Source organism: Palaemon carinicauda, chromosome 41 (genome assembly GCF_036898095.1).
Source record: "Palaemon carinicauda isolate YSFRI2023 chromosome 41, ASM3689809v2, whole genome shotgun sequence".
Taxonomy (NCBI): domain Eukaryota; kingdom Metazoa; phylum Arthropoda; class Malacostraca; order Decapoda; family Palaemonidae; genus Palaemon; species Palaemon carinicauda.
In genome coordinates, this window is record NC_090765.1 from 14745066 (window position 1) to 14756868 (window position 11803).

Consider the following 11803-nt stretch of genomic DNA (forward strand, 5'->3'; position numbering starts at 1 on the left):
TTGATTTAACATCAACTTACTAGAGCGTCGTGATTCCTAAATAACTTATATGATGCCAATATCTGAAAGAATATCCTGACTAGTACAGTGGGAATGTGTTTGCCTAGCATTCGCATGGCGGGAGATCGATCCCCAACCGGACCGTAAATTTGAGCTGTTTACTGGGGAGGTCACTGGTGTGGTTGGGCACCAGAGTTAGAATTTGGGCTTGTTTGGTTGACCTTCTGGTGAGCAATCTATTCCGATAAAACAGGAACTCAGACCTGACACCTTTAACATGTACCATCAATTCGTCTAAAACCATCCTGTGAACATTTGCTATCAATCCATCCAAAAGAATCCTGTAAACATTTACTATCAATCCATCCAAAAGAATCCTGTGAACATTTACTATCAATCCATCCAAAAGAATCCTGTGAACATTTACTATCAATCCATCCAAAAGAATCCTGTAAACATTTACTATCAATCCATCCAAAAAAATCCTGTAAACATTTACTATCAATCCATCCAAAAGAATCCTGTAAACATTTACTATCAATCCATCCAAAAAATCCTATGAACATTTACTATCAATCCATCCAAAAGAATCCTGTAAACATTTACTATCAATCCATCCAAAAAAATCCTGTAAACATTTACTATCAATCCATCCAAAAAAATCCTGTAAACATTTACTATCAATCCATCCAAAAGAATCCTGTAAACATTTACTATCAATCCATCCAAAAGAATCCTGTGAACATTTACTATCAATCCATCCAAAAAAATCCTGTAAACATTTACTATCAATCCATCCAAAAAATCCTGTAAACATTTACTATCAATCCATCCAAAAGAATCCTGTAAACATTTACTATCAATCCATCCAAAAAATCCTGTGAACATTTACTATCAATCCATCCAAAAGAATCCTGTAAACATTCACTATCAATCCATCCAAAAAAATCCTGTAAACATTTACTATCAATCCATCCAAAAGAATCCTGTAAACATTTACTATCAATCCATCCAAAAGAATCCTGTGAACATTTACTATCAATCCATCCAAAAGAATCCTGTAAACATTTACTATCAATCCATCCAAAAGAATCCTGTGAACATTTACTATCAATCCATCCAAAAGAATCCTGTGAACATTTACTATCAATCCATCCAAAAGAATCCTGTAAACATTTACTATCAATCCATCCAAAAGAATCCTGTGAACATTTACTATCAATCCATCCAAAAGAATCCTGTAAACATTTACTATCAATCCATCTAAAAGAATCCTCTAAACATTTACTATAAATTTGTCTTATAAGAATGCTGTGATCATTTACTATCAATCTGTCCAAAAGAATCGTGTAAACATTTACAATCAATCCATATGAAAGTCCTGTAAATATTTACTATAATTCCATCTAAAAGAATCATGTAAACATTTACTATCAATCTGTCTAAAAGAATCCGGTAAATATTTAAAATCTGTCTAAAAAAATCCTGTAATAATTTACTATCAACTTATCTAAAAGAACCCTGAAAATATTTCCGATTAATACATATAAAACTCATGTAAATATTTACTATCAATCCTTCTAAAAGAATCCTGTGAACACTTTCTATCATGGCATCTAAAAGAATCCTGCAAACATTTATTATTAATCCTTCTAAAAGAATCTTGTAAACATTTACTATCAATTCTTCTTGAAAGAATCCCGTAAACATTCAGTATCAATCCGTCTAAAAAAAAATCCTGTAAACATTTACTATCAATCTGTCAAATAGATCTTGTAAACAAGTATTATCAATCTGTCTAAAAGAATCCTGTAAACATTTACTATCAATCCTCCTCAAAGAATCCTGTAAACATTTACTATCAATCCTTCTCAAAGAATCCTGTAAACCTTTGATATCAATCCGTCTAGAAAATCCAGTAAATATTTACTATCAGTCTGTCTAAGAGTACCCTGGAAACATATTTTACTGTCAAACAATCTAAAAGAATCCTGTAAACTTTTACTATCAGTCTGTCCGAGCGAATCCTGTAAACATTTAATATTAATCCGTCTAAAAGAATCCTGTAAAAGTTTTCTATCAATCTATCTAAGAGAATCCTTTAAACATTTCCCTATGAAACCATCTAAAAGAATCCTGTAAACATTTACTATTAAGCTGTCTAAAAGAATCCTGTAAACATTTACTATTAAGCTGTCTAAAAGAATCCTGTAAACATTTATTATCAATCCTAAAAAAATCCTATAAACATTTACTATTAAGTTGTCTAAAAGAATCCTGTAAACATTTATTATCAATCCTAAAAAAATCATGTAAACATTTACCATAGTGTAAATCTGTCTGAAAGAATCCAGTATACATTTGCTATCAATCTATGTTTTTTCGATTCACAAAATTCTCTGAAAGTTTCCATAAACTGTGTGGTGTCTCACTTCAAGTCAATATCATCCTTTAGTGTAAAGGCGAACTATAATTTGCATTTTATTTTGGGTCCTTTTAATGTTTTTTTTTTTTTTTTTTTTCTGTCTTGAATCTACCGATAACTCATTGCTGTCATTATGAACCCGTATGTGACATATATTCCATATATAGTTTAATGACTTTTATTATACATACTACAATAAGTTGTTGAATATGGACAGAAGACTTTTCCCTTATATTTTTCATGAAATGGCTCTTGCCTTGGTTGTCTTGGTCCACAAATTTGTTTAGTATTAACAATTTTCCTTCTAACCATTGCTTTTAACAAATCTATTCTTAAATTTCTTAGTCCTGATCTAGATATTAATCTTAGGCACCGTCGTTCAATTAGTTCATTGAGCATGTTGCATAAGATTTTTCGTAACTCTGACCATCCTTTACATTCAGATCTCCCTGGACAATTCTATCCTGTTAGCAATACTAGGCAGGCAGTTAATTCTAATGGCTAGGCCTTCTCCATCATGAGGCTCAATACTACGTAGTATTCTAGAAGTTTTATTCCAGCTGTTACCAAGTTGTGGAATGATCTTCCTAATCGGGTAGTTGAATCAGTAGAATTTCAATGTTTAAAGTTTGAGCAAATGTTTTTATTTTGACCAGGCAGACATGAGTCTTTTTATAGTTTATATTTGACATATCTGTTTTTGACGTTGTTAATAGTTTATATAGGACATATCTATTTTGACGTAGTTACTGTATTTAGAATGATTTATTGTTAATTTGTTCTCATCATTTATTTATTTCCTTATTTCCTTTCCTCATTGGGCTATTTTTCCCTATTGGAGCCCTTGGGCTTATAGCATCTCGCTTTTCTAATTAGGGTTGTAGCTTGGCTAATAATAATAATAATAATAATAATAATAATAATAATAATAATAATAATAATAATAATAATAATAATAATCTATCCAGCCGAGAGAGGCTGCACATCATAGTATATCGCGGCCTTTCTCTTGGAAATAAGGTTTTTTAATGCTAATTATTACTTTTCCTATTCTTGATAAATTAAAGAATTTTATTTGTTTTGTGTAAGATCAAATATAATATAAATTTGCCCTGCTTCCTTCTACCCTGGTGGAGGTCTAGCCGTCCATATTTCTTAATAAGAATGTCTCTCTCTGGCTCTTATATTTTCAGCAATTCTGTAATCCTTAATTCCAATGTTCTTGACCCTTTTTTGCTCCATTTCTGATCTTGTGCCATTTCCTATATTAGTAGGGACTGTAGTATGCTTGAATCTGTTATGACTAGCCGGGGTGTAAATGTGCTTGTTTTCCACCATGAAGTGATTGAATCTAGCATGTTATTTAGATGTATTTGGCCACATAGTTCTAGCTTGCATGTAAAGTTTTATTCTTTCTCGACAACTTTCCCAAGTGAAGAATGTCTCAAAGAAAGATATACATTTTCTCTCTCTAGACTAAAGTCTAATTTATTTATATTTTACAATTTCTAAATTATTTGAATTATTTCAGTGTAACTTTTGATAAAATATTTATGAGTCAGGTTTTATTCTTGGATGTCCCAAGGCTTCAGTAGGGTATGATTTATTATGAATATTAGTTCTCTTGGAAATATGCAGTCACCATCTTTACAATTTAGAAATAATTTCTCAAAGGGAGGATTATTACTTCCGCCAACGAAGTTTGGAGATTATGTTTTCGGCCGTGTTTGTTTATTTGGCTGTGAACAACTTCCTGAACACAATTTTACTCATAAAGTAGTGAAACTTTCTGGAATTAATTGTTATGTTGAGACGTGGAAGTGATTTAATTTTGAAAGTTATAGGTCATAGGTCGACCGAATTAACCCTAACCTTGACCCCAAGTTCGCACATGGTTGTCGCACAGTCTTCAAATACGCCTACGGTCTAAATTGATTTTGGGAAAGGCAAGCTGGTTTCGAGAAATAAGCTGGTGGAGGTCTGCATTCTGAGTGTTTTTCAAATTGCGAATGTTTTAAGAACTTAAATCCATAACGATGTTATGAGAACTTATTATTATTATTATTATTATTATTATTAGTAGTAGTAGTAGTAGTAGTAGTAGTAGTTGTATTATTATGTAGTCATTCAGTCATAATATTGTCAATAACGTGACGGAATTGTGAATGCCGGTGAATTTGGTGTACCGAATAGGAAAGCTAATGCCTTGTGTTTAAGTGTCTTGTCATAAAAATGGAATGCGGGCCGAAGGTGAACGTGTTTGCAACAGCGTTCAACAAGCGTTTTGCTCACCAGTTTCATATCTTTATCTCGTTAAAGATGGATTCCCTGTTACATGAGAGCGCAAATTGCATCTACGAAGAGCCGGATGACGTTGGTGCTTCCTTTTTAGCCTCAAAGAGAGGTGTTTACAGATTTGGTTTCTGTTGTCGGAATGTTGAAGACTGTATATGGTATCCAAACTTCTTGATAAAGTCAACACGCTTCTTCTGGTGTATTTATATACAATTTTTCTTTGCATATAATCTATTCCATTAACACGTCATAAGCTGGCATCGTGTCGTACTTTTTGTCATTTTGTTTGTGATGATTTAATTAATATTACTTTTTGTTTTCATCTTATCCTTTCTCAGCTACTTGATTCTCTCTCTCTCTCTCTCTCTCTCTCTCTCTCTCTCTCTCTCTCTCTCTCTCTCTCTCTCTCTCTCTCTCTCAAGCAGAGATCAAGTTCGTGCTACCAAGACAGCTTTTACTTCCCTATTCCCTTTTTTTTCCTTATAATGACCTTAAATATTTCCCTCGTAAAAAGTATAAATATTCAGGTTACCACAAAGTTAATCTGTAACGATTAATTTTTAGTTAATATGACCTAATTTTCTCGGATTATTGTTTGTTATAATTTTGGTTAGCACTTTTTCACCCAATTCGGTATAGGTATACATTTACTGCCTTCGTTTATGCTGTTTAGATATTGCGTTTATATATGTGGACACTTCCTTATTCTTTTTTGTCAGTTACCCATTATTATAAACCTCTTCTTTGAAGCACCCCCCCGAATTTTATTTTTTTTTTTTTTTTTTTTTTTTTTTTTTTTTTTTTTTTTTTTTTTTTTTGAGCTGGATTTTTTTCCCTGTAAGATCGCATTTACCTTTTCCTTTTGGCAATGGGCTAAGCCCCACCTTTTCAGTCAGATTCTTGAATGATAGATTTTGAATTTTCAAAAACATTAGTCAGAAGGGTAACGTTATTAATGTAATTAACTATGATATATGAATGCTTTAGAGTTCATCTCATGTCTGGCTACATAGGTTGAGAGAGAGAGAGAGAGAGAGAGAGAGAGAGAGAGAGAGAGAGAGAGAGAGAGAGAGAGCTTCTTGCCGTCCCTTTCAAGAAACTCGCAGACCTTCATCAAGTTTTTAGTGTAATCCGCCTTCGTAATCTTAAGTCAGGTACGCCGTTTCACAAATTGGAATGCAAGGTTTAATGCAACGCATAGGTGAAAACATTGGCCATAAGGACGAGAGGAAATTATAGTTTTCTTTGTGTGTGTTTTTCTGATAAGAAAATATGGTTGGTTATTGTTTCGACTGTTACTTATAACTCTACTGCAACAATTGTTGCATTGTTCTTGTTATTATAGGTCAGTCAATCTCTAGATATCTGTTCTATTTTTTAGCATGCCATTGAATTTATGGGCGGCATTATTTTTAGGCATTTTATAACACCTCTATTATTTTCCCTCGCACCCAGATGACTTTATTACCTCCGACATGATTCTGCAGGAAGGATTCCTTTGTTTGTTGGTAGGATTGCGTTGTTTGTGAGCTTATAGAGAAATTTTATCTAAATATGTTTCATAATTATGTCCTAATCTCCACCCATATTAGGATTTGGGAGGGCCAGGAAATGGTTGACGCAAAGGATCCTCTGTACACTCATCCTAAGTTCTCAAGCACTGTAAGGTTGTAGATACAAGGAGAAGCTACTTAGGTTGAGTTAGGCCCGGAATGCTGATCAATGTACAATATTACGAATCAGACGTGTTCTCATTATTGCCTTTATGGTAATAGACAACTTTTCTTTGGCGGGAGCTTGTGGGGTCCAAATCCACATACAGCATTCTCTTTGTTCACTTTATTAAGTTATCTGTGGTTCAAAGTTCTTTTGGTTAGACTACTTGCAACTTTTTTTTTTTTTTTTTTGAGATTTCTTAATTCTGGCATTTTTTCTGGTTAAATGCATTTTTAAGCCTCAAGAGATATTAAAGAGCTTTTGCTCTTGCGTATATTTTAATATTTATAATGCTTGACTCTCAACATTTGTTTTAAACTCATTCTCTTAAAAATGACACCGCTCTTTTTTTTTTTTTTTTTTTTTTTTTTTTTTTTTTTTTTTTTTTTTTTCAAATCTACATTATATGGACTCTCAGGATATTTGTAAGAATTATTTTTTTAAGCCAAATTATTTAGTCTTATTACAGAAAGTGAGTGTTTATTGTGCAATTTTTTTTTAACTACATATATGAAAGTTCTAGAACTCAAGAATTACTTGAAACCATTCGTAACTAGTTTCGTGTTGACATGATTAGCATTTACAACTCTCTTCGATACTTTTGACGCCTTGTTCTGATAGTTTGTTGTCATAACACATCTCTTAAAAGATTATTAAGCTTAACGTATTATTGCAACTCGTAAGTACATGGGTGATTGTATCCCGAGGTGCAAAACACCCATGCCTTCTTTGCTTATATTTTACAACTTGAGTTTTATTTTTTGGTAAAGTATTGCATATTTAGTGGCTGTGTTTTACTTTACTAATAACAGTTGATTATTAGTTTCTTTACTGAACACTGATCAATATTTCATTTACGAAAGCAATATTTAAAAGACGATATCTATTAACTCTTACTGAAATATTTATTTGAACACTGTAAGGAAGGCAAATGGAGACCCAGTAACAGATTGGGCTTCGTGGACTGGAAATGGGAATTTTTGGCGCGCACTTTATGGCGCGGGACTTTTTGGCTCATGATTTCTGGCGCGGGACTTTTGGCTCTCGCTTTCTGGCTCGGGACTTTTTGGCTCACGCTTTCTGGCTCGGGACTTTTTGGCTCACGCTTCCTGGCGTGGGACTTTATGGCTCACGCATTCTGGTGCGGGAATCTTTTTGGCTCACGCTTTCTGGCGCGGGACAAAAAATTTTTGTCTTGCGCTTTATGGCGCGGGAATTTTTGTCTCACGCTTTCTGGCGCTGGACTTTTTGTCTCATGCTCTCTGGTTCGGGACTTTTTGACTCACGCTTTCTGGCGTGGGACTTTTTCATTTCACATAAGATTTTTTGATTGCATGATCACGGGAACTACATCTGTCAAATGCATAAAAGCAGTTGTTATGTAAAACTTTTTTTTCTTCCTTTCGACTTAAAATTCATGCAACTATAATGGGGTATTTATGAATATTTTTGGAAACAAATTACCAGCAGTCACAATGAAGAACAGCTAACTTGTGAATTTGTGACTGAGATAAACGGAGAGAGAGCAGGAAAAAAGTAAGCTAAGTAGCTTCAATTTTGTGTTTAATGGTACTTTCGTCTTTGAGTACTTACTGAGATTTTCATTGAATGGTAAATTAAACGAATAGTACATTACTCTAAAAGCTAATTTATTCCGTAAATTAGCCAAACCTTTACTAGAAAACAAAATCTCTGTCTGTAAATCTATCTATAAATCTATATGTACATTTGTATATAGGCTTAAACATTTATTTTTTTTACTATCTAAAGCCTTAATTTTATTTTTATTATAGTCAATACAGACCAGATTTATTCAGGAATAAACGAAGTCCTGCGCCATAAACCATGCGCCAAAGAGTCCTTGACCGTGGTGGACGTTATCTGTTATCTGGCTCATTAACATTCATCTGAATGCTACCGTGGCTTGTTTACAAATTTTCCTTCGAAGATGAGTTTACTGTCAAACTAACTTATTTGTATTTGTTTGAAAGTTGTCCATTCTTTAACACTAGTCTGAATTTAGTTTGATTTATCATTCGCCATACGCAATTAATTTGAAATTCACTGAATATGTCTAGTAATTTTGACAGACCGAATATAGGTGAGAAATGGCATTGAATCTAATGCACCTCCTAAGAGCAGATCCCCGTTTTGAAGTTTTACGAGATGAATAAGAATTTCCATATCGGACACATTACTCTTTGTCATGCAAGCAGTCTTCCATATACACGAAGGCTTTCCATATACACGAAGGCTTCATAGAAATTACTATTGTATCGCAAATAATTTATTATTAGTTTATACACATCTGTATGAAAAGCTGCATTATGATAATCAATAAAACCTGGGTGCCACAATTTTCCTCATCCATCATGTCCAACGGTTTATTTACCATAGAACGTTTTGCAGTTTCCTCAGGCTAGCATATGTGCTAACAGATTCACAATTAAAGCTTCAGCGCTTAGCTAACGACTAACCAGCCTTTCAGACTTGAAGGATAAATTTGAAACAGGTCAGGTTGACCTCAATTTCCGATTATCAGTATCATATTTTAGACTTTTAACTATAACGTTTTTTAAAGATGTAGCGACTTTATACCCAGAGGCATGAAAATTTTGTACTGCAAATTCTTATATTTATAACTGATCAGGTGCGCTGATATTTTTTTTTTCCTTTTTATTATTAATCGTGATAATACCGTCAAAATTATTACCTTTGTTTCGTTGATCTTACTTCTGCATCTGGTTCAGTGCTAATCCGAATAGGCGTTTTCGAAAAAGGGACAGTTGTATATTATTTCTTTCAAAAATGTATTGACTTTTTCTTTTTGATAATCAGTTTTCCTCCTTATCCAACATTTCTAGGTAAGCAGTTTTTAAAATGCTCCATTTTCATTCCTTACGTATTTTATTTTTCTTAATTTTCTCCAAATTATTTACGTTGATTCCTGTTGGGATGTATATGTTTAGTTTTTAAAGTCTTTTTTTCATTTGTTTTAATTCACATGATTATAAAGTAATATGACAGTTATCACAGACACAGCAGAATAATCGCAAATTTCATTGGCTACTGTGATACTAACATCATCATTTGTTTTGCGATTATCTTTGTAGTGAAGGTACTCTCAAAATAATTTGATTTAGCCTTCCCATGAAGCTTTTTTTTTTTCAGTATCGCCCTACTCTACAGTAATGATAATTAAATGTTATAAGCTAAGACGTTAGAAAATAGTACACCTCTCCTCACAAATATTCGATACTTTTTATTATATCACTTGAATCAAATTTAAAGTATGTCGAGTAGACATTGTTAACCTGTTGATATTATTACAATAATGCAATAAATGCAAACGAATGATTTGCTAAATCATTTATCTCTCGTTGTTACATTGTCAATCATCTGTAGGAGCATATCCGATTTATCAATTAAAAATATTAATTTTATGTTCTTAGGGGTCTATAAACTACGATACAAGACCTTCTCTGTTCCAGATATATGAAATTTATTTCGATATACTAAAAACTCGTTATCACAATTCACAATATTTTGAGAACAAAAATCCCAACTATCTATTAGCCCTCTTTTGCAATAAAAAATGTATATGCATAAGGGGTTATTTTTGCCAATCATGGGCATGTCAGTCTTTGATTAATGCTTCATCTACCGCTAGTGTGTGTATATATATATATATATATATATATATATATATATATATATATATATATATATATATATATACATATATGTATATTTATGTATGTATATATATGTATATATATATATATATATATATATATATATATATATATATATAATATATATATATATGCAAAATAAATATTTACAAAGCCTTAGTTTAAGACATTAACGCTAATAACTAAAGATCTATTTCTACTACTGCTAATTTCTATGTCCAAAGCCTTGCAACTTTTCGAATTCCCCTTTTGATCAAAACCTGTCATTTTATTCTGGTACAATTTAAGCATTTTGCTTCATTTGAATAGTAATGTTTAATCCTTTGATTACCAGCACACTTTGTCTTAACACTATTCTTGAACTTTCTTTCCCATTCAGCTTGTCCATACCTTTTGACATCAAGACATGAATCCTCTTATATTATTTAATTATATCCAGTTACTTCTAATCATATTAAATCATTTAGTACTCACAGTTAAGCGAAACCAGGAAGCGGTGAGATCTTAAGGGTGTTATGATTTGATCCTTTCCTTGAAAAGCACTTGGAGTAATAGGACATGTAACGCGAGATCACTTCCTTTATATCTGCTATATGTGAATTCTGAGAGGTGGCACGTGGGACACTGAGCCACTTCTCTGCCAGGGAGCTAGCACTTTTCTGTGGGTGACCTTCTTGGCCTAGGGGGTGGATCTAGGGGCGTGATATTCTCTCTCTCTCTCTCTCTCTCTCTCTCTCTCTCTCTCTCTCATTAGGTGGGCTTTTTCGTCTCTGCTTGGATGTGGTTTGCGTCTCTCTCTCTCTCTCTCTCTCTCTCTCTCTCTCTCTCTCTCTCTCTCTCTCTCTATGCTTGATATTAGGCCAATTTGTATTTGTAATCATCTCCATTATTATTTTTATATGTTCCTCCATAGTTTTTTTCCAGTTCTGAAAATATTTTCAGTTTCCAGTTGAATTTACGGGGTCGGGTCATGATTCTTGGTGGAAGGTTTTTTTAATATTACTTGACATTAATTCAAAAAATTTTCATAAGAAATCGAGATTAATAATTTCTTTGTTAGGTTTGCCATCTCAAGCAGTCTGCTTTGCAAATCGATAAGTTTTATCTGAGCTTTTTATTAGTTATGTAACAAGTACCTTGTAGTTGCTTCTTCCTTATCAGAAGCCTCATCGGGTTTACGACTTTCCAATAAAAGTCTCTCGATTTTAGTTTTAGGAAAGAAAAGCCACAAGGCTGGTTTATTATTTCACACTCGCTTGAGTACATAACTGTACTTACTGCACTGGTTTTCTCAGCTTCTGGTTTATTTTTCTATGAACCATCTTTCAAGACTATTGTACCTTACTACCTTAAACTTTTAATACTTTATCCCACGGCTTCTCCAATAATTCACACCCTGGTGCTTTTTTTTTATTCATATTGATATTTTAGTTTATGACCAGTTAATAAGAGGCCCTACTTTGCTTCACTCCTTGACTAAAAACTCTTGTACCAGTTACATTTTTGCGTAAATAGCATATTAATGAGATGATTTCATCAGATTATAAATGATCAAATATATTTCTATACCTTTATAATGTACGATATCAACCCAAAATAATTAGAAAAAAAATCATAGATACAACCCTTCACACCAATCCTAACTTTAAATGGTACCCCCAATTTGTTGCTA

General features: G+C 32.9%; 1 protein-coding gene across 1 annotated transcript in view; it reads right to left on the minus strand.

The window, feature by feature from the left end:
- LOC137632616 (alkylglycerol monooxygenase-like) overlaps positions 1 to 10775 on the minus strand; it is a 75472-nt gene extending 64697 nt beyond the window's left edge. Inside the window, exon 1 of the mRNA XM_068364666.1 lies at positions 10606 to 10775. The gene's annotated coding sequence lies outside the window, so the exon portion shown is untranslated. The remainder of the gene's footprint in view (positions 1 to 10605) is intronic.
- Between the last annotated feature and the right edge of the window lie 1028 nt (positions 10776 to 11803).